Genomic DNA, 20,931 nt, shown 5'->3' with positions numbered 1-20,931 from the left:
GCAGTGTGGTCACCTGGCAGCAGGTCATTAGCATTTTAGGTTTCTTTCCTTCACAACAATGCACAACATGCTAATTAGAGGGTTTTGAAAGCTAAGCAACCTGTTTTAAAATCAGACATTTTAATTTGCAGCTTTAATGGCTGTATTATAATAACTGGCTTGGCTCGGGGGAGAGGGGGAGAGGAGCACTTCTCATGTTCCAGTAGCAAGGCCCAATATAACAGAGGCTGACAAAATTAAAAACCTTATAATGTGACCTTTGCCTGGGATAAAAGGCTGTTTCATAACAATTTCCTTTTGTTCTTTGTTTAAGCCATTACTCCAAAAGGAGCCTCCGATTAATCTAAGTAAATGCATCATTACAGTCCTAATCCATGTCCTTCTGTCAGTGTCTGTTTTAATTAAATAAGAAACACTAGCAGAAAGATATCACGCACAAAGCTGTGATTGGAGAAAGAGGGTTGTTTGATCAGGGTGAGATTAAAAAAGGCTTTACTGTTTTGTCCTTTTGCTCTAGATGCCACAATGTAGGTTAAAGGAAGAAAACTTGCCTAATAGTTTAGCACATTGCTCTCCATTACAGTATTAAAATAACCAGATTTACCAATGAAACTGTCCCAGACATCCAATTAATTATATCCAGAACATTCACAGACAAATGGTATGGCAACTTGGTTTGAGTAATTTGACACATTAATGTGTTTGGGACTGTTTACACAGTTGGCCAGAAATTGTATTCAAGTTTTTTATATTAAATAAAGCATTGAGTAAAATTATTGATTAATTTAGTAATTTCTTTCTCTTAGTACTTGTGGCTCACAAATTGTAAACGTGACTTATTGCAAGCCTCTGATTTTTTAAAAATATTTTTATTTCTCACAAAATCAGGATAATTATTTTAAAGCGATGAAGAATCCATTTAATGAATGTTGTAATATCTAGCTAGTTAATATTGCTAAAGCAATACATATGTAAGAGACTCTTCCTCAAGGTAGTGTTTCAGGATCCCTGTGGTGAGGGTTTTCTCCCATATCCAGGCCATTATTTGATGTAATGAAAAGAGAAAGTGTGCAACACAGAGATTGTTAATTAATTTAGCCTAACAAGATGAAGATAAATGAAGCAAAGCATGGATTGAATGAAGCAAGAGGTCTTATTTACAATTTAATACTTCTTTATATTAGGCATTTTTCAATTTACAAAAGAAAAGATCCTGAGTTTAAAGAAAATGTGTTCTGTGAGTACATGCGAGACAATTTTACATTATGTGAGCAGTTCTAAGGACTGCTGAAAATACCTTTTGGGTTAACCTTTAACTTTAAGTTTTCATCACCCTTTTTTTTCCTTTTCACATTTTTTTTTCTCATTTCAATTTACAATATGTTGATAAGAATAAGAAAAAATGCAAACCTAAACTTTTCCCCACTGAAATAAATAACAGAGTACCAATGGTACTCTTGCAAGCCCAAATTCTGTCGTTTCTGATTGTTTATATTCACCCAGAGTCATAGCCTTTTTTTGAGCAATTTCTATGTAGAAAGGTGCATTAAGAGAGGTAAATATAAAAAATACAGTAAGACATGATTTTGATGTCTGTTTCAAAGTGTAAATCTGTTATTGCTTATATGTTTTCAACTATTCTGTTGCAGTGAAATTTAGGACAGGAATCCAGAATAGTGTTATTCAAAAATGATTTTATGTAGTAGAACTAAGATTTTTGATTTGGGAGAATGGTAGTTTTTTTTTTCTCAAGGTCATGTTTATCTTAAACTTTTGTGAAAAGCTGTATATTTTAATTTCTTATAAATTAAAAAACGCCAAGGTTGAAAGACGTTCCAGAGATTTTAGAATATCTCTTCCTCCCAGTCCCAATTTTAAATAAAGAATATCCAAATCTAAGTTACAATTTACATCAGTTGGGTCACTACATCTCAAGGTATGTTATTCAGTTTCTCAACTACAAAGTTTAGGGTATAATTCTACAGAAGAGGTGAAGACAAAATAAGGTCTGTCATTTTTAATATCTAATCAACTAACCAACAAAGAAGTCCTGTGTTGTGACTGACTTAGGCAGACCTTTATCAGTTTGATTTAAACCCAGAATTCTAAATGATGACCAAATATATTAGGTTTGTTTTGTTTTTTAATAAAACATCTTCCTTTTTACAGATGAATTGAGTCTGTCCACTGTTTGACCTTCTGTCATGATTTCTGTCTGCAAAGGGAAACGCCTGCCTTCCTTTTGCAGTAGCTAGACAGGACAGTGTTATCTAGTGTCACTACAAGCAGTGGTCTCTACAAATAGCATTATTATGGTCCCTATGTTTTTATCTTGGGGGTCATGAACAAATCCATGCAACTGCTTCTAAAGATTTCAATAAATAGGACTTTTTACTCAGACAATTGCCTTTTATATTACTTTTAAACAAAACTACTAGTCCATCAAGAGTTTCAAAAGGAAAACAATTCTACAGAGTGCTGGTATGGCAGCACAGACCAATCATTATGGCACCCATTCTCCAGTCCTTTATTTTTCAAGTCCACAACAATAGGTTGTTGATTCAATGGACAAGACCAGAACAATTAAGTTCTCTGTTTAGCAGCAGTGCAGCATTTTAATGCCCTCCTCTAATAATGGTCTCATTATTGTTATTCTAAGACTGGGCCTCAGGAGGAGGAATATTTGCTGGAGGTACGTCATTATTTTGCAAATTTCGATTAGCTCATCATGTTGTCTGTACTGTGAAAATCGTAGCTAATTAGGGCAGTCAGTTAGACTACCAGCTTTTGAGCTTATGAGTTAAAAGGTAGCACACTTGATAGGCCAATGATGTGAAAAAGGTGGTAAAAAGGGGGATTAGAGCTGTTGCCTTAGTAACTCTAACTTCCATCTGTGCGGGAACAATGGACCTGTGTTTCTCCTCCACCTTGGTGTAAAAATTGGTTTTGTTTCGAAAGGACGGGGCTTTTTATGACAATCTGGAATTCAGCCTAACAGGGTGTAGTTTTAGTTGTTAGGAGAGACCATTGGAGGATAGGAAAGATGAAAGGTCATGGCGAGCTCCAAGGACATGAAAGGTCATTGTCTCTTATAACAATAGTGGATTGTTTTGTCCCATTATTTCCAGCCAACCACTCAATCAGGTGATAGAAGAGATACCACCAGTTTAGTCAGGTGGAACAGGAGGGAAAGATAATGCACCTTCTAAAGAACAAAAGATAACTATAATTTGCCTTTATTAAACAAAGTTGCACTTATTTGTGACCATCCTCTGAAAAAGGTTGTTTACTGACTTACTATTCCAGCCTGCTTTGTTCAGCACTGCCTCTGTAGGCCATCACATCTCTGGGAAGCAATCCAATGTGTTAGAAAATGTTGTTTAAGCTTTCTTCCCATGAAGAGGAGCCCCCAGGAGTACCACTGATGTGATACTTAACAATAAATTCAGTTGTTGTAGCTTTCTCACGTTATTGGTGTTCTTAAAAGGTTTTCCTTCAAACACACACAGAATAAAATTAACTATAAATATGAAATAAATTTGCTTCAACACTTTATAGCATTTTATCATAAATTCTACAGCACATATTATAGAAAGTTTACAGCAAACTGTATTAGGTGCTACAGAAGAAAGAGCAGTAGACAGAGAGCAGAGACCTACAGTTGTGTAAAAACAGATTTGCTATAGGACTACTCTTACACAAAGGGAAATAGACAAAGTCTCTTCTGTGCTCTGCAATAACTTTTGGAGACTGTCCCTTTGTCTAAGGAAAAAACAAAAGTACTGCAGTATTATTTAATAAAACAGCTATAGCACAATTTACCAAGAAAGTGAATAGAACTGTTATCTCTTATATTTTTCCTAAAGCATCCAAAACCCCTAGTTATTGTTTTCCAGGAGGAAAAAAAAAAAAAAAAAAAAAAAGCCTTTCTTATGATTTCTCCATTTCTGCAGCATTATGCCTTGGTCATCCGTGCAACAAGTTTACTTTTTTCTTCCACTTCCCTCTGTCCACAATCAAAGCACATTCCAGGGTCCATCTTGCATCCCCCAAACAAAGACTAGTTTCTTTAGGTCAGGATTTCCAGAATGTTTCACCCTCCTCTATGAGATCTCTAAACCCATTTACTGGGTTTGTTTTATAATTTTTTCACTCATTTCACAACAGAATTGCCAAAATTTATTGAATACTTATGAAATGGATAAAATGTATGTAATTTGCCCCAATTACCTTTGAAAAATAAAATTACATATAGTTGTTATGTATCCCCTCTTAAACTGTTCTGACCTTATTTGAACTCCCCTTTTTAGCTATTCTGGGCCCCTCTTATCTCATTTTTACTCCTGGCCACTCTTGCTCTTGCTTTCTGGCAACACAGATGGATGGCCTTGCGCAAACTGATAACTGTGGTAATTTCTCAGCACACTATTCAATAATAAAAGATGTTATTTTCAGAATTCAGCAGGCATGTGTCATATTTACATGTACACCGAAGAAGAGAGGTTGAGCAGTAGCTTCATGGGAGTGAGCTGCCGTATGAGCCACTGGACTTTACAGCTTTCAGTTTGTTGATGCATTGGTTTACTGGCTCTTAGGTTTAGTAAGTAGTCTTTGAGAGAAAGAAAGTCTTCTTTTAAGTATTTACAAGCTTTTAGTTTTTTAAGATAATTAATTCTTATACTTTCTCTTTAGCTTGCTGTTTTGTTGTCATGTATGTACTGTCATATGTTTTGTTATTTTTGTATTAAAATGAACTGAACATTGCAGGCTGTTTAGTTCAAAATGGGAGACCTGCAAAGGGTTAACCAGCAGAGAAATACAAATGAACTATCAGGAAAGTTGATTATTAATCCAGCAAGAGAGAAAATATCCTTCCAGTTAGCAAGAATTAGTACCTGAAGAGCTGATAATATTGTTCAGGCTGTCGGTGTGGAATGGCAAAACCAGGTAAGCTAGACATCTTCTCACAGGAATAAAGTATTTTCTTTCTGTTTTTCGTTGTAAAGAGAGTTTAGTTTTAAAAAGAATCTTTGGTGATTTACTTAAACTATCAGCTTATGAAACAATGTCTGTTGATCCTTAGTTTCCTCATATGAATGAAAGAAATTAAAATTGTGCTTTAACTTTGGTAAGAAGATATATTTCTAAGCTATACAATATATGTGACCGTGAAATATTGTAACAATTCTTTACTAGTTTCTGGTTAAGTGTGAGAACTGATTACAAAACCTGAAGAGTCCTTCGTAGTTGCTAGCTAATATATTACGTAAGTCTGTCTTTAGTTGTGCTTAACCATATTGTGGAGGTTTACAGAAACTTTTATGTTGCAGAGCTCTTTCATTCAGAGTTATTAGCCTTCAGTTTTCACACTGTGTGGATGATTTATTCAAGTTTGTTTTGATTTTGTGAACACATTTGTGTTCATTAAAAAACTTTTTCTGTGGGGTTTCAAAAATCTATGATCTGGGGTTAGAAGGAAATGGATGTTTGGTAAACACACCACTGTGTTTATACAGAGAAATGCAAACCAAACCATTAGATCACTTGAATATAATCTTCTTATAATTTTTGTACTTTTCTAAAGACTCAAGGCTCTGTCTTGGAAAAACTTTTGAATTTGTCTGTTATATTTGTGCTGCTGATACTAATCAATAGGTATGATAAGCATTTATTTTTTCAGTGTAGTCAGTTTATTATGAGACGTGTAAAATCTTTAAAATAATGGTCTAATACTGTAGAAATTCGAAAGTCTGTATACAGTATTTAATGACTTTTCCTAAATTGTGTGCTGTTCCTTAAATTAGTAGCATTTAAAAAAATCCTGATTTGCTTGTTGAATGGAATTCAACATTCATATGATGTTACTACAGTATCTTTCTTGGTGGAAAAGTTTACTATCTCCAGATTTTAGCCTGTATCTATGAAATAGCCTGAAAACTACATGAAAGGGATTGTGGTGATACGAGAATGAAAATAAAGGTAAAAACTGAAAGTAACCCAAATCTGAAGGCTGAGCCCCTGTAGAAATTTAGTTCTATGTGGTAACCTTTCATGAGCCATACAGAAAGGAAGGAACCTTTTGATCTGGAGAATGGGATTAAGATATGGCCTAGGGCAAAGGAGAAATAGAAAGAAAGGAAGAAGAGGCAGGGAGGAAAGTGAAACAGAGAAGTGGCGTTTGTCTGACAGGTTTAATTGTTTTGTGTGTGACTTTGGCCTACCTGAGCAGAGAGACAGCTGGTGGCCAATTTTTCTGAAGGGTGGCTCATCACATTAGGGTAAATTCAAATCCTAGAATTTGCTGATGATGGAGCTAGCAGGGCAACAAATGGTGGCATTTTGGAAGCTATGCTAAATATTCAGATAGAGAGGCAAATAACTTCTTGTGGCACATTTGATCTGAGTATTTTAAGGAGAATGGAGGGGACAACAAAAATAAGCTGCTTTGCCTGAATTTGAACAACAGCATCTAGGAAACATAGAAAGAGCAAGAAAACCAATGATGAAAAAATTATCACACAGAAAATGATATATGTAGAAAAAACAAGATCGTAATTAGTGGAGGAAAGTAAGAAACTGATTAGAGAAATCCAGATGTTTAAGGAAAAAATGAAAGTTAAATTAGATATGCTCTTTTAACTAGTATTGGAGAAGAATGCTTGCTTCAGAATGGGAAAGCTAAACTTAAAATTAGAAAAGAGCTGGCAACTTGAGTTTAGCTCAACTGTTTTCCTGCACGAGTGACTCTTTGGAATGCTCTGCTTGGAACATCATCAGGAACAACCAGTGTAGTGCTGTTGAGGGAAAAAACCCCCAAATGAAACTCAATGTATGCTTATGTGGAATCATTAAGGTGATTGTATTACTTATGTGTGTACTAACCCACAAATTAGACAAATTGGTTGAATTTTGAAGTAGTATTTCCAGATTCATTGTATTTTGTATGTCTATGTAGTTGACATCTGAGCTCTAGCACTGTACTGGTTCAACTGACAGACTTTAATAACCACTTTAAAATTTATTGTAAGTATTAGCTTATTGGCAGAATCCTAAATCATCAAATACCACCTGCAACTGAAGAGAAACATTCTTGAACACCCAACTGTAAGCCAGTGTAAATTAGCTGTTATTTAATTATTAAAATTTAAATTATTTCTGATAAAAGTAATATTCTTAAATAAGAAATGGAAACAAAAGATATCAAGCAGAAACTGTCTTTTTGTGCCCATTCAAGTCTCATTTCAAATTCAATAATATCATAGTGTAGCCTGTGAAAAAAGTCCCCCTACAAGTCAGTTCAGCATGGCTCTACAGCCGACATGATCTCTGCTTTTGTGGCAGTTGTAGCTTCAGTTGTATATAAAAAAAAAAAAAGGGGGGGGGGAGGAAAAAAAAAAGAACAAGTTGGATGTGTCTGGAATAGATTGATAAGAACATCACCCGATTTTGGTAGAACTAGTTTGACTGAGCAGGGTTTTCACGTTAAGTAGAATTGTTGCATTTTCTTCAGTGAGACTGTGTAGCTTCCAGACTGTTTAAAGGCTTAAGGTTGAGAAGTGATGAATTTCCAAAGGTCTCTGACTAACTAGACATACATCTGGAAACACAGCTGCAACTTAGGGGAGGCTGCTGAAGCAGTTAGCCTGCAGCAATCAAGCCATTCTTGTCACTACATGGTTGGGACAGTAAGATGAGATGGTGGGTAGGGTGGAGCATAAATATCTATACGTTGCTTGATTCTCTACTTTATAAAAACCCGGTGGTAGCCAGCAAGAAGCTTGTCTACAGAAGCAGATGGCCAAAGCAAAGGTTGGGCCAGGTTATTTTTGTTCCTTAGACCACACCTTGTCTGTGATGACAGTACTGGAGAGAAAATGTGTTTCAGTTCATTAGGAGCTCAGTGAGGCTATATGGATAACACTGAAGTATTTTATAAGATTCAGTGTAAAGCTGCATAGTTCAAGGAAGCTCATGTCTTATTAGCTATGGCTAAGGTCAGTTATCCACACAATGAGGGGGAAACTCTTTCATAAACAAGTAGATAAATATGGTGCAGCTGGTGCTTAGCTGTGCTTCAGGCTGTTATATTACCAAAAGTGCTCGTGAACAACTCTGGCTTTTACAGAGTCCTTATGGAGCATCAGCAGCTTAGAGCGGTCGGATGTAAAATTACAAGGTTGTGTAATAAAAAAGGATAAATCCAGGGTGAACTTGTGACTTTGTATATAGGTGTCTATCTCTACAAGATCTTAAAGGGAGAATACAGAAACATTAGAACTCTCCTTCTAAAAGAAAATAAATTGCAAAATCTTGGAAGTGATAAAAACTTTAAACCGACCCTGTCTAAACCCCTGAATAAAACAGGCCTGGTGTCTTCTGGGTTTTGGTTTCAGCGCAAGCTGCTAAGTGTCCCGTGTTTTTCAAAAATGCCAATTAGGTGCATAGGTGTTCATTAACACTTGATCCATGTCTGATAATGCTGAGAGAAATCTTGTAAGACTTCATTTGGCCTTTGGGACTAGCATTTTTACTGTCTTATGGAAAATAATTACATTTTAAACAGCTGCAAAGAGAGAAGAGCTTGAAGAGTTAAATGAATCGTGCTGCTAGAGGAAAACATTTTTTTCTTTCCTTTTTTTCCTCATCAGAAGTAGGAGTTACATGTGTTCCTTATTACATCCAACATATTCCAATAGTTTTTTTTAAAAAGACATACTCATGAAGCAGTGTATTTCTTGAAGACACATTACTTTATTTTCAGCTACTAAATCCTGGAGCAATCAAACATGTGTCATTTTTCACCATCTGAATACAGTTCTGTGGTAGTAGTGAATGATAGTACATAACATCCATAGAATGTAAAATGTAATCCCCTGACTGTCTTTACTACACAGACTTTGGTTGTATTTTTATAGTTGCTAGAGGAGAATCTGTTGGTATTTCTTCCAAAGATAGTACAAATCAGTATTTGTGCAGTTATTAATTATTCTAGAGCCTTTGGACCAAATGTTTTAATTGTAGTAAAAAACCACACAAAAACAAACAAACAACCAAAACCCACACCAAATTTGCTCTAACTGTATTCACCCAAGTTTGTAAGAGCCGAAGGACAGTAGATTGACTGTTGTCCCACAAACGGGTCTGTTTTACTAACCAGACTGATGAGACTGTGATGTGCAGGTGTTCAGTGTAGGAGGCAAACAGTAGTGTTCAGAACAGAGCGGAGATTTGTCAGGGCGCTTCTGCTTAAATAGGTCAAACCAACCAGATTCCACTGCGCTGGGAGAAGGCCAAAGCTGGGCACTTCAGCAGCAGCTATAATGCACAGATGCCACAACTACTCAGTGACATCCTTTTGGCCTTTCTACCTCTGGACAGGGATGGATAATGCAAACAATATATAACAGTTTGTCTGCTAGTTTATGTGCATGTGCAAGTTTCCTGTCATTTTACAGTGGGGGATCATCTATTTAAAACTTAGTGAGAATTGCAGTAGGCAAATCGTGACTGTTTATGTTTATTTTATTTCAAAACAGAGTTTTCATCATGACCGCACTTGTTTAATTCCAATTTAAAGACATTTGTTCTACTTCTCTATTAACTTGGATTTAAAAAAAGCCGTATGTGTAAGCATACATCCCGATTTTTGCATGAAAAATGTGAGCTAAATCACAAATGTCTTTGTTCTTGCTTTACCGGGGTAAGCTTTTAGCGTTTATTGAGGTAATATATATGGTTTACCAGTGTTTATGCTGAACCTTTCTTGTCTGTGATTTTTCAATAGACTGCTTTTTCTTTGAAAGAAGTATTTTTAGTATGCTGTTGATTATTCTTTCTTCTTTCTACTTTTCCCATCGGTTGTAGTCCGTTTAATGCTATCATCATGTTACAGAGTACAGATTTGAGGGAAAACAAAGTAGCTGCTAGTGACCCCAGGACAACTGTCTGGTAAACCTGATTGCTAATCTAGAGTGTTGTTTAATGTGAAGGCCAAATAAAACCCCGCAGGAGAAAAACATTGTTTTGTTTTAAATTTCTATTAGGAAGGGAGCTGCTATATTATAAGAAAGAGAATAATAACCCTCCCTTGCTTGTCAGGATTCAGATCTAGGCATTCAGTGCATACTTGTCTAGACTTCCTATTTCAAAGAGAGAGCTAAGTTTTGGAATTGATGTCAAAGTTAACTAAAACAATAATCGGTAATAGCAGTTTTTTGTTTCGGGGAGGATCAGATTCTGCTTTGAGCTATACTGATATACTTCTGAAGTTAGTGTATGGACTTCATTAGGGTTATTCTCTCCTGCACCCTACAGCTGTGACATGTAGTCGAGAGTTACTGTGTCCTCTGTCTTCTGCTACCTGCTTTTAGCTGTTTGTAGCAAGCAAAGAAGGAAAAGAAGTGACTACTTTATATGCTAGTATCAATAATAATTTCTGCATTGTATGAGAAATGTCATTTTCCCATTTCTCTAAAACCTATGTTTTCAGGGAATAAATTAGAAAGGGAGCTTGGTGACAGAAAATAAATTATTGAGCATTTTCTGAATGTTTTTTGCACTATCACGCCACTAGCCTTTAAGGGTACAATCAACATGCCTTAGGTGGTAGATGATAATAGAAGTCATAGAAACGAAATTACCTGCACATTTTCAACAGCATAGAGGCACATGTAGGAAGAATGATTTACTTTACTTCACCTGTACTAGTGAAATACAACTAATTTTTAGTTGAATTTTAATTCATCAGTCGTAATGTTCTGATTTTATTTCTGCAGCTCCAGTAGTGCAGCAACTGTTTTAGTTTAAAAAAATGTGCCTGTATGTCTGAATACATCTTCATAAATTATTAAAACCATACAAGATGGGTTGACTGATACCATCCAAGTCTAGAGAGACTGAACCACACAGTGAGGAATTGAAAGAAAAAAACAATATTTATTGTTGTTAAAAAATATATCACTTTGTGAACGTGTACAGTGATTTTTAGACCCAGACTAGGCAGTGATCCATGTTTTAGAAAATTTGTGAGCACATACTGTGACCCTGCAATAGGATACATGATGTCAGTTATTGTAGTCCTTATTAGTAACAATTAGCTTAGTGAATTCCTTCCATATTACATATATGTGTGTCTGTCTGAATGACATATAGTTATATACAGGTTATAGATCTTTTTATCTACATATAAGCACACACACATACATATATGCATTCAAGTCCATTTTGTCCATTATTTTATATGTATTGCTGCATATGCAAATATGTACATGTATTTACATAAATATGTATGTGAACATACACATGCATCTGTCCATTTATGGCCATTTATGTACGTATGCATGGTAATACCCTATATCATTTTCATATTAATATTAGGCACAAAACTTCACACTTCCTTATACGTATTGTCTAGCTTACGTATACATCATTCTACTTTCAGACATGATGTTCTGCAATTTAGAGGAGTACACTGTCAGCAAAAATACAGAGAATTAGTTGATAAAATCAGTGATAGATTAGAATGTTTATGAGTCTTCCAGGCTATTGTTAGCAGTTTTATTTATGAAATGCATGTGTCAGTTCTAGCACAGCAATGGACCTGTAACCATCCTGATGTTCTACCTTTCACTTTCAGGATTTCTAGTATTAAGCAGATAGAGAATTGGACATTGTATGTATTTACTTATTACCTAAGATATTTATAAAATTGCTTTCAGAGATTATAGACATCATATCAATGTTCTTTGCCAACTTGATTTTTTTTTTTTTCCAGGGGTTTAAGGGAAAAAGCATAAGAAAATCAGTTTCCTGGCAATATCTGTGATATTACCATGCTCATGATCTTGATAAATCTCACCATGAAGTGCTAGTGTCCCCTAATTTATGTGGTAGTCTGGAACGTAATTCCTTTTCTTGTTGTTTCTGTTGCCTTCTCCTGTGGAATACCATAATCTTTTATCATGATGCTATATTTTGAAAACTGAAAATGAAACTAGTCAAAATAGCTTTTGGATGCTTAATTAGATTTTTTTTAAAATGCCAGAAAATATATTTTTAATAGGTTTTATCTATAAATTTTTCCTACAAGGTTAAACAAGTATTAATTCTGTTTTCTAGTATTAATCCTACTTTGCCAATCAAATGTCTTTGGTTAGAACAAGTGTTTATCACTTTTCTGTCAAATAAAAGGTAACACAGTACACATACTTTACAGCTTGAACGTATATAAAATGTTTTGTTACACCCTTGAAGTCAGTGGACAGGTGATCAACCCCAAAGTCACTTCTTTTTGTTAATATATTGAGTGACCTTTTTGCTGAAACATATTTGTTCATACATTTTAAAAAGTCCTTATAGCAGATGGCCCTTAACCTCTATCAGTCCATAATCGCACAGAGAAATATAGTTGAAAGTTTAGAGAATTGTAATCCTTTGTTGCACAATAATTTTATATTAGTGTTTAGAACATTTGCAGGTTGAAAATCATGTATTAAAAACTGTTATAGCATGTTGTATCATACATCTCCTGTTGATGAATATAAGATACAATATAGAAATATAAAAGTGTTCATTTCGTTCTCAAGAAATTTTATCTATATAGGAGAAGAAGATGATCTAAGAGCGTGGATAAGCGAGTGAGAATCACGCTGGCCATTGATTACACCATTTACCTTATTGCCACTGTCCTTTTGATGTAACAGATTTCACTCTCACCAGTTAACAAGCTGAAAGGTTGACCTCTTGGTATACATACTTAGTACTGTCTCGTATACAGAGACTATGACTTAAACCATATTTTATTATGGAGCCCTAAGACAGAACTCTCCCTGTTTTCTGATCAGTGTATTCTGCCCTTTTTTCCTTCTTCTTTTCTCGCTACTCTAAGCAAGCGATAAATGGGTATGACTTTTTTTTTTCTATAGTTGTTGCTATAAAAAAATCCGTACCTTAAATGCACCAATATTTTTCATAATAATACCATTGATGGCTTTATTTTACTTATAAGATTTTATTTTTTTTTTGCATACAATTTATGAAAGTACCAGTTCTCATTATATGGAGTTACAAAGTTTTTGTTTTCAATTTGTGTTTCATGGAAGGTTACACCGTAAAGAACTCAGTTTATTTACTCATAAGATAGGTGAGGCATTTGATGCAGCTTTTATATATATTCACAACAATATATTATGATCCTGCTCTGAATGAAGGGATCAGATAGTATCTGTCCTGAGGAATTCCTGGGATTCATGTGTGGCTGGTAAAGATTTGCTATTGGCCTGAGATCATCAACCCATTTTATTGAACCACTGAACACTTGTACATTTGTGTTCAGTGTGACCTCAGAATTGTGGACTAGTGACAAGGGAACAAGACAAGGGTGCCTGTATTCCATTTCAGTGTCAAGAGCTTTATTCCCACCTTGCAACTTTTTGAAATCAGTTCCATATACTCATAGAGGCAGTCATAGAGGTACTCTCTACTAGGTGATTGTGGGGACACTGGTAATGGTTTACCAACTTTACCATTTTAGCTTGCAGATACTCTTTTTTCTTGTATTGTGGTAATATTTAATGCTACTGACATAGCTGAAGGCCCAAGTCTTTCTCTCTAGTCCATGGAGTGGTGTTGCTTTAATTGTGAGAAACCTCATGAAGACCATTAAGCTTCATACAAGCATCTGTACTTTGCTTATAAATTACATACATCAGATTATAAGGTCAGGCATGTAATTTTCATGTTTAAAAAGAATATTGGACCAAGATTTTTAATACATTGGTTTGTTGCCTTATAGCCTTTTGATAGTGCCAAGTTTTCTCTCTGCTCTGTAACAAACATGCTGTAGTAATCTGACCTTTGTTATCCCATTGTTATAGTTTATAGGTTGATAACCATTCTATGAGCTACGAAGTGTGGACCTGCCCCTGCTGCATTCCCTGAAAGAAAAAGAAAAACAAGAAAGGAAGGAAAAAAGAAACCCCTCTCCACTAACCATTAAATTGTAGGGTGATCTAGAGATAAAAGCAGAATCTCTTTTTTGCTTTTCAAATATTTGCCTGGCCTTCAAAAGGTATTTGCCTTTTGTGTTTACATTGGATTTATTTTTTTGGCCTACATGCAGAAAGAGAATGATACATTAAAGAATAATGGACAATAGAGAGGAAAATGCTCTCAGCTTTCACATCTAGCCTGTATTTTCTACTTTAGGTTTATTTTTTTAAATCTTGTCTACTTTTATTTAAATAGAAACTGCTGAGTATTGCAGAGGGTTGTAAATGTGAAAGTATCAGATGAAGTACAGTACAAGAAGATTATCTACAGGTTGGCAGGCAGTAATGAGAGTTGGCAAAGTGCCATTTTCTACTACGAACCTTTGGGACCTCAAGTTATTCCTGTGTGTGGCAGAACAATGTAAGGCTTCAAAAGCCAGTGTTCTGTCATTTGCAGAATTGCTTTTTGCTGTTCCTGAAAGAGGCAGGTGAGGTTTATGTCTGTAAAATTGTATAAATCTTCACCAAGGCAAAAGGAGAGATGCTTTGGTTGAAAGCTGAGGTCTGTGTCATATCATCTTCAGTTCTTTCCTTCTGGACGGCATTAGGGCTTCTTTGGAACCTGCATTGTTCCTCATGGATTTGTTTTCATTGAAAGAGCAGTTTTTCAGCAAGTTTGTATAAAATGTAATTTGATGTAAAAGCTCATATTCAAGGGAAGCACCACTTTGGGACAGTAACCTGTCCCAAGGTTTATCTTCTCTGTTGCTCAGGTAGATCACTTTGTCATGTTACATACTACTACCGCATCGTGAAAAGCTTGTGATGTTGTTAGAGCGGAGTCATGAAATAGAGATGTTGCCCAAATCTGCTTACTGTAATAATCAACATTTTTTGATGCCACTAACTTGAAAACAAATGCAACCCAATGATTCGATTGAAGTATCTTGATTAACGTGCTTTAAAAACGTATGTATTTATAATATAAAAAAAAATATTTCACCACACGTATGTCATAAAGCTCTTAGTATGTTACAGTTTGTGAAAATTACAGTCAGTTAATAATGTGTCAGCTCCCCACTGTGTGCTTTGTTGGATACTGAATGGGTGTTACATGATTTATTTGCTGGATTTTGCAGGTTTTCTGTAGCGTGTCAGATGCCTTGCTGATTGCTTGGCGAAGCCTAGAGCATGAGCTCCCTCCTGCAATGTTTACTTTAAGTCAATCTATATTTGCTTAAAAGTATGACAGTCTTAAAATCAGATCATCTCCTCAAAACTTTCATAAAAACCTGCATGCTTTTTAGTAAGAGTATTGTTTGTAATTTAGATGTCCATTCTGTGTGGCAATCATAATTTAGTTCATAGTTCTTAGAATTACAGGGAATGGATTGTTAATGAACCAAATATATTATAATTTTGCTAGAGTGATAATAATACTGCAAATAATTTATACTCTTCTCTGGGATTTGAGGAGGGGGGAAGTTACTTGGCATTTATTGACATGGTCCATAATATAGTTAGAAGGATTCTCTCTCCTTTTACCACTTTCATTCTTACATATTTCCTTGACCTCCTCATGTCTTCTCATTCTTTCATTAATAGAGAGAACTAATAGGCCATATCCATAAAGGTGAAGTGTTGTTTTCCACCTACAGATTTAGGAGGTGGGCATGCTCAGTTAAGTTTTAAGTTCTCTTTATTTGTTACCTTTCTGGTGGTTTTTTTTCATGCTGTCTTTTAGGATTACAGTGGAACAGTTCTGTTTAAATGTTTGCATCCATGTCCCACAGCGCACACAGGCTTGAAGATTAGTTAGAAGGTGTAGAAATATCTGTTCTAAAAAAAGTGTAAAATCCTGAAGATGATGACTGGAGATAAAAATTGTAGGAGTCTCAAGATGGCAAGTCATTTGAGCAAGGCATAGGTCTCTATGGTGTCCCACTGTATGGCCATATAGTATGCTATGTCAGGATAATATGGTTTAAACCATGGATGGGTAAATTTTTGTGTGACTTCAAGAGCATCGAACACCAGCTTGTATAGCAATTGTATTTAACAGGTGAAGAAAGCAAAGGGAATTTAGAAAAAGAGAAATTGTGTGAGTTGGTGATTTAAGAATTGAGGCTTTTGTCTGATGCTAGTAAAGGTCATTCTTTTTGTAGATATAATGTACATTACTGAAATAATTTGTATACTTCTATGCTTGCGTGTACTATCTTGAATGAGGTATATGTTTATAATTTCTGGCTTTCATTTTTAAATCTGTGAACACAGCAAGAGCTCAGTGAGCTCTGGCAATAATAGTCCTATAATGTGAAGACTCTGAGAACTTCCTTACAAATGGAAGGAGTCATTCATCTAACAAAATTGGTAGAGAAAGAAACTTGCCAGAGTTGCAAAGAATCATTTCTGCAAAGGTCATGTAGAGTAGATTAGACCATAATCAAAATATTTTTGGGACAGCTTGGGATTTTGAGAGACATAGTTAAGAAGGAGCTTTGAGGATGGGTGTTTTGAGATGTATTTTCAGATCTACTACTTTGATTTATATCTCATGTGCAGTAAAAACATGCATATTGTGAATTATAGGCTTTAATTCCCTGTCTGGTTTCTACTGATACCATATGTCAGGAGAGTGAAACTCAAAAAATGTTCATCTTCTCCAGGTAATTATTGGTGGAATTGTAACTCTTGTTTTCTTTCTGTTCCTCTTTCCCATTTTATGTGTAATTATGTATGCATAGTAGGACTGGTAGCAATTTCCAGAATTAATATTGAACAAACATTTATATTTAAACTTTTTTTCCTCTTAATTTACAACTTCTCCAAACTCTCTTCTTCTTTTAAAATATACTTTTCTTGCCTTTCTTATAAATCTATCTTTATTTTGTGTTGGTTTATTAGGGAATATTAGAGCATTGTGGGCAGTGTTTATGGAGCTATCTTATAAAGTGTTTCTTGTATGCAGATTGAAATGGTAATTTTCTTTCTGTCATGTGTTTTCCCTTGTTTTATATATATTTGGTTGTAGTTGTATTTCTTTGTGGAACGTGAATAACCAGTTTTCACAAACAGGCTGGACTGGCACACTGCTGGGGCACCTTTGGGGAGCCCTGTGGTTCTTCAGGGAGTGATATAATCTGGTAACATATTTGTTATCTGATAACATATTTGTTATATTCCAAAACTTGGAATCTTACATCTGGTCATTTTTATAACATTTCTGGCAAATATAGAGGAAGTTCTTCCCAAATCTGCTCATAGTATATGACCATGCAGAAATAATTTCTCTGCAGCCTTTCAGTTGGTTTCAAATGATAGCTTTCTGGCAGGTGCTGGGCAGATATTCAGTCTGTCAGGCACGTTAAACTGCCTTTCACTGGTTTAAGCTTAACCTGGTCTCTGCACTTTTTTCAATGTGCCAACTCCGTCCCTCCGTCCCTCCTTCCCTCCCTCCCTACTTTCTGTGTGCCCAAAAACCAGTGCCTGGTAGAGCTGCCTGGAAGAGCCCCAGGCATTTTTGACCCTGTTACTAGGCATTCAGAAGGAGGAGGAGTTGAGAGTGGGTCTGTAGCCTCAGCCCCTCTTTCAAAAAGCTGGTTGGTGTCAGAGCTGTTAGAGGTGGTGGTGTCTGGAGGGTGTCTGCAGGAACCTGGGGAGAAATGTGGACCCATTCCCACTGGTGATCCAGGAGGTCTGCCTAGTAAAGTTGCACCTTAAAATACATTGAGTGAAATCCTGATTCTGCTGAAATCACTGGGCACTTAGGCATTAATTTTATTCCAGCAAGGATTTCACCAGTATTTTTATTTTGCAGCTGTAGTGGGCCGGCGGGGGGGGGGACCCTGAACCAAGATGAATGTGACTTCACATTGTGAAATACATTCTCTGCTAGTATCATCCTTGCCTTCCTCCCATCTGAATAACTGTAAATGATGTTCTCTGTTAATAAGTGTGTACTTTGTCTAAATTGCATTTATTTTTCTTTTGACATACATACCATTTTACTATTAATCATCCTGTTCTGCTCTTTGCTGTACAAAGACACTGTTGTGCTGATGGAAGATATTTAATCTTCAGTATGTTGTATTTTAGTTCTATTGTTGCTTTCTCATTTCTTTATGGAAAACCTTTCTTTATTGACTCTTAAATCATGGGTAAAGCCCTTATTGAAAACATGTTCTGTATGTACTTCTTGCTAGAGAAAAAAGTTCTTTTGAGGTTGTAGGCTAGGCTTACACAAATACTTCACTATACAGTAAAAATTCAGAGGTCTCCTATATGTTATCTAAAGCTAGAAATATACCCAATTACTCAGCAGCACATCATAAAAGAGATGCATACTATGTTCATGTCTGTCACTGCCTTAAGTCATCACTCTACAGCCTTCTTTAAATTCTCTTTTTATTGAAACCAAGAAACAAAACAAAGACAAAAAAAAGCAAAACCAACATCAATTAGATGTCAACATGACATCAAACAGCATAATATATCATAAAAATAAATGTATGATCTGGTAACTCAATGATTTCTGTCCACATGGCATTTACAGAGAAGTAAAGAAAAGGCAAATAGCTGCACATCTGTATTGAGAAAAATATCCAATATAAAATTGGCCATAGTGACAGCCCTAGAAAGCTCTCACTGGAGATTACCTGGAAATAAATAACATGCAGAAGGGGAAGCAAGGTTCCAACCGTCTCACTCTTATACGTATTTAGAGTTTTGTACAGTAAGCATTGTGCAGGCATATACATTTTTATAAAAATTACTTTAAGGATGGAGATATTCTACTTGCTGGTGATAGGTCCAAGTTTATAGATGGGTGTGTAGTGCAACTGCATGCAAAGAGATATAAAAGTGCAATTAGGAAAAAAAGAAATCTTTGGAAATAAATGTGACTATCTGTTGAAACTATTAAAATGAATACTGACTCCAAGCCTATTTCTATATTTGCTGAAAGACATATGAAAAAGCCTCTTTGTATAAGTGCTAAGCACATAAAAAGCACTGAGAATCAGTTAAGTCTCTAAAATAATAATCTGAGAATTCCATTCATTATTATAGTAAAGGGCATCATAACTTTATGGTAAGCAGGGAAGGGTGGGAGAGAGGTGAGACTGTGGGGGTGGGAACTAGAGGAAGTAAACCCAGAAAGATCCAGAATCAAACACGGCCTCTGTTATTTGGATTTGCTGTTAATTTTCAATGGAGTGATAACTGCAACAGCTCAGCCTGAACTGCCTGGCTCGACACTTCCCTTTCTAAGGAACTTGGATGTGTTTCACAGCTTACATCTGGACAACAGGGTACAGGGAAAAAAGCCACAAGGATAGAGCACATATTCTCTTTGCATATTATAGGACTTGAATCTCATATGTAATAAATATATGAATATATACATTTATATATGTACACACACACACGTGTTCGTGTGTGTATAAATCCACCTCCACATGGGATTTCTTCTCTTTTTGCTGTTAGGCTCAGTTCACAGATCTATCTTCTGTCTCTCCAGAGATATAAGAATTTGGATCTGGAATTTTGTTCCTTTTCCCTGACCAAGTTGTCTTTTTATACAGCGATATCCGAGATCTCTTTTTGTTGATCTTATTACAAGTACATCTATAGGCCTCAAAGGAGGTGACAAGCAACCTGTTGGACCTTGGAAATGGTACTTTCTGTTAGAGCAGAGAATAAGTAATGAACTCCTTATCTTATCTTTTAGATCAGTGATAACTTCAGTGAGACCACTTGGTCAATATTGTACATCTCACTGTATGGCCATGTCTCATCAAAGTAGTAGCAAAATGCATTCTTCTCAGTATATGCAACTGGCTATTATGCATGGTAGAAAACAGTGTAGCACAGAGCCTGTGGAGAGAAGCAGCTCCTCAGGGTAAAATAGCAGTACACTGAAACCTCAAAGGAAATTTAAGAAGGGATGGTGTGAGTGTGTGCGTGTATGCATTTAAGTCTGAAGCCAGAAAACTATGAGGGTTATGTGGAACATTTCCTGGAGCTCACCACTAATAAACATGGCGGGATTGTCAGCCCTGCAGTGTCCATACCGTCCTCCTGGGCCCGTGCCAGTGCCCCTCTAATTGTCGGAGAGTGCATCCTCACCAAAGGGTAGGAGCTTTTCGTTGTATCCTCCTGCACATATTTTATCACTCTCCCCACTCCCTGTTCTCTCCAACCGAGGGAGGACTTTTCAGTATCCCTGTACAGTGCCCCCCAGTTGTTTGGATGTCACAATGCAGAGGACTAGGGGATCTCCATTTCTGCCATTCTGTTTTGTCCTTACTGCTTTAGGCTGTGGAAGGCTAGGAGTGGAAACTAATTTAATAATTTGATTTATTCATACACTCATTAATTTTGGGTGAACTAGCAGTAAACCACCAAACATCATATCCCACCGTTTATTAAGAAGGCGTATATAGAACACAATTGCCAATAACAACCAGTTCCTTTGTTTCCCTGCTCTGTCATGCATTCATTGTAAAATATTTCCCATTTTTAAAAATTAGGCTCATCCCATTCTCATACACAGAAAATCCTCTCTGCCACCAAAACACTTTGCATATTATGGGCCACATCCCAAAACCTTTACAGTCAGCTGGTGTCTCTCCATTTACTTCATTGGGACATAGATCAGTCCCTCTCTGTATTCAGCACTACCAAAATGTAGCCTTTTCTGGAGCAGGTTGGCAGAAATGATGTTATAGGCATCATTCCAGTGGAACCTATAGCAGCAGCACCGTGACCTGTAAGGACAGGCATGACCTGGCGGACAAGACAGGACTTCAAACTTTAACACTTCCTTCCAGACTACTCCAGAGTTTCATTAGTGTGAACATGTCTCTCTTAGAAGCACAAAAGATTTAATTCTGTTGCTCCAGGCAGAACTTTTAAACCTAATACTTATATAAGTAAACTG

At 36.0% G+C, this 20,931-nt stretch overlaps 1 protein-coding gene across 9 annotated transcripts in view; it reads left to right on the top strand.

Annotated features, from left to right (window-relative positions):
• SOX6 (SRY-box transcription factor 6) overlaps positions 1–20,931 on the top strand; it is a 375,244-nt gene that overhangs the window by 102,940 nt on the left and 251,373 nt on the right. For 3 of the 9 annotated variants that reach the window (XM_074842579.1, XM_074842578.1, XM_074842575.1), the window contains exon 1: positions 4,449–4,947. The exons of 1 other annotated variant lie outside the window; for it this stretch is intronic. The gene's annotated coding sequence lies outside the window, so the exon portion shown is untranslated. Of the gene's footprint in view, positions 1–4,447; positions 4,948–20,931 lie in introns of those variants that run through there. 5 more of the 9 variants (XM_074842581.1, XM_074842574.1, XM_074842577.1 and 2 more) reach the window with 3 other exon arrangements.

The sequence above is a fragment of the Strix aluco genome, chromosome 16 (assembly GCF_031877795.1).
Source record: "Strix aluco isolate bStrAlu1 chromosome 16, bStrAlu1.hap1, whole genome shotgun sequence".
NCBI lineage: Eukaryota > Metazoa > Chordata > Aves > Strigiformes > Strigidae > Strix > Strix aluco.
The sequence above is the reverse complement of the archived record's forward strand: the minus strand, read 5'-3'. Positions and strand labels throughout refer to the sequence as shown.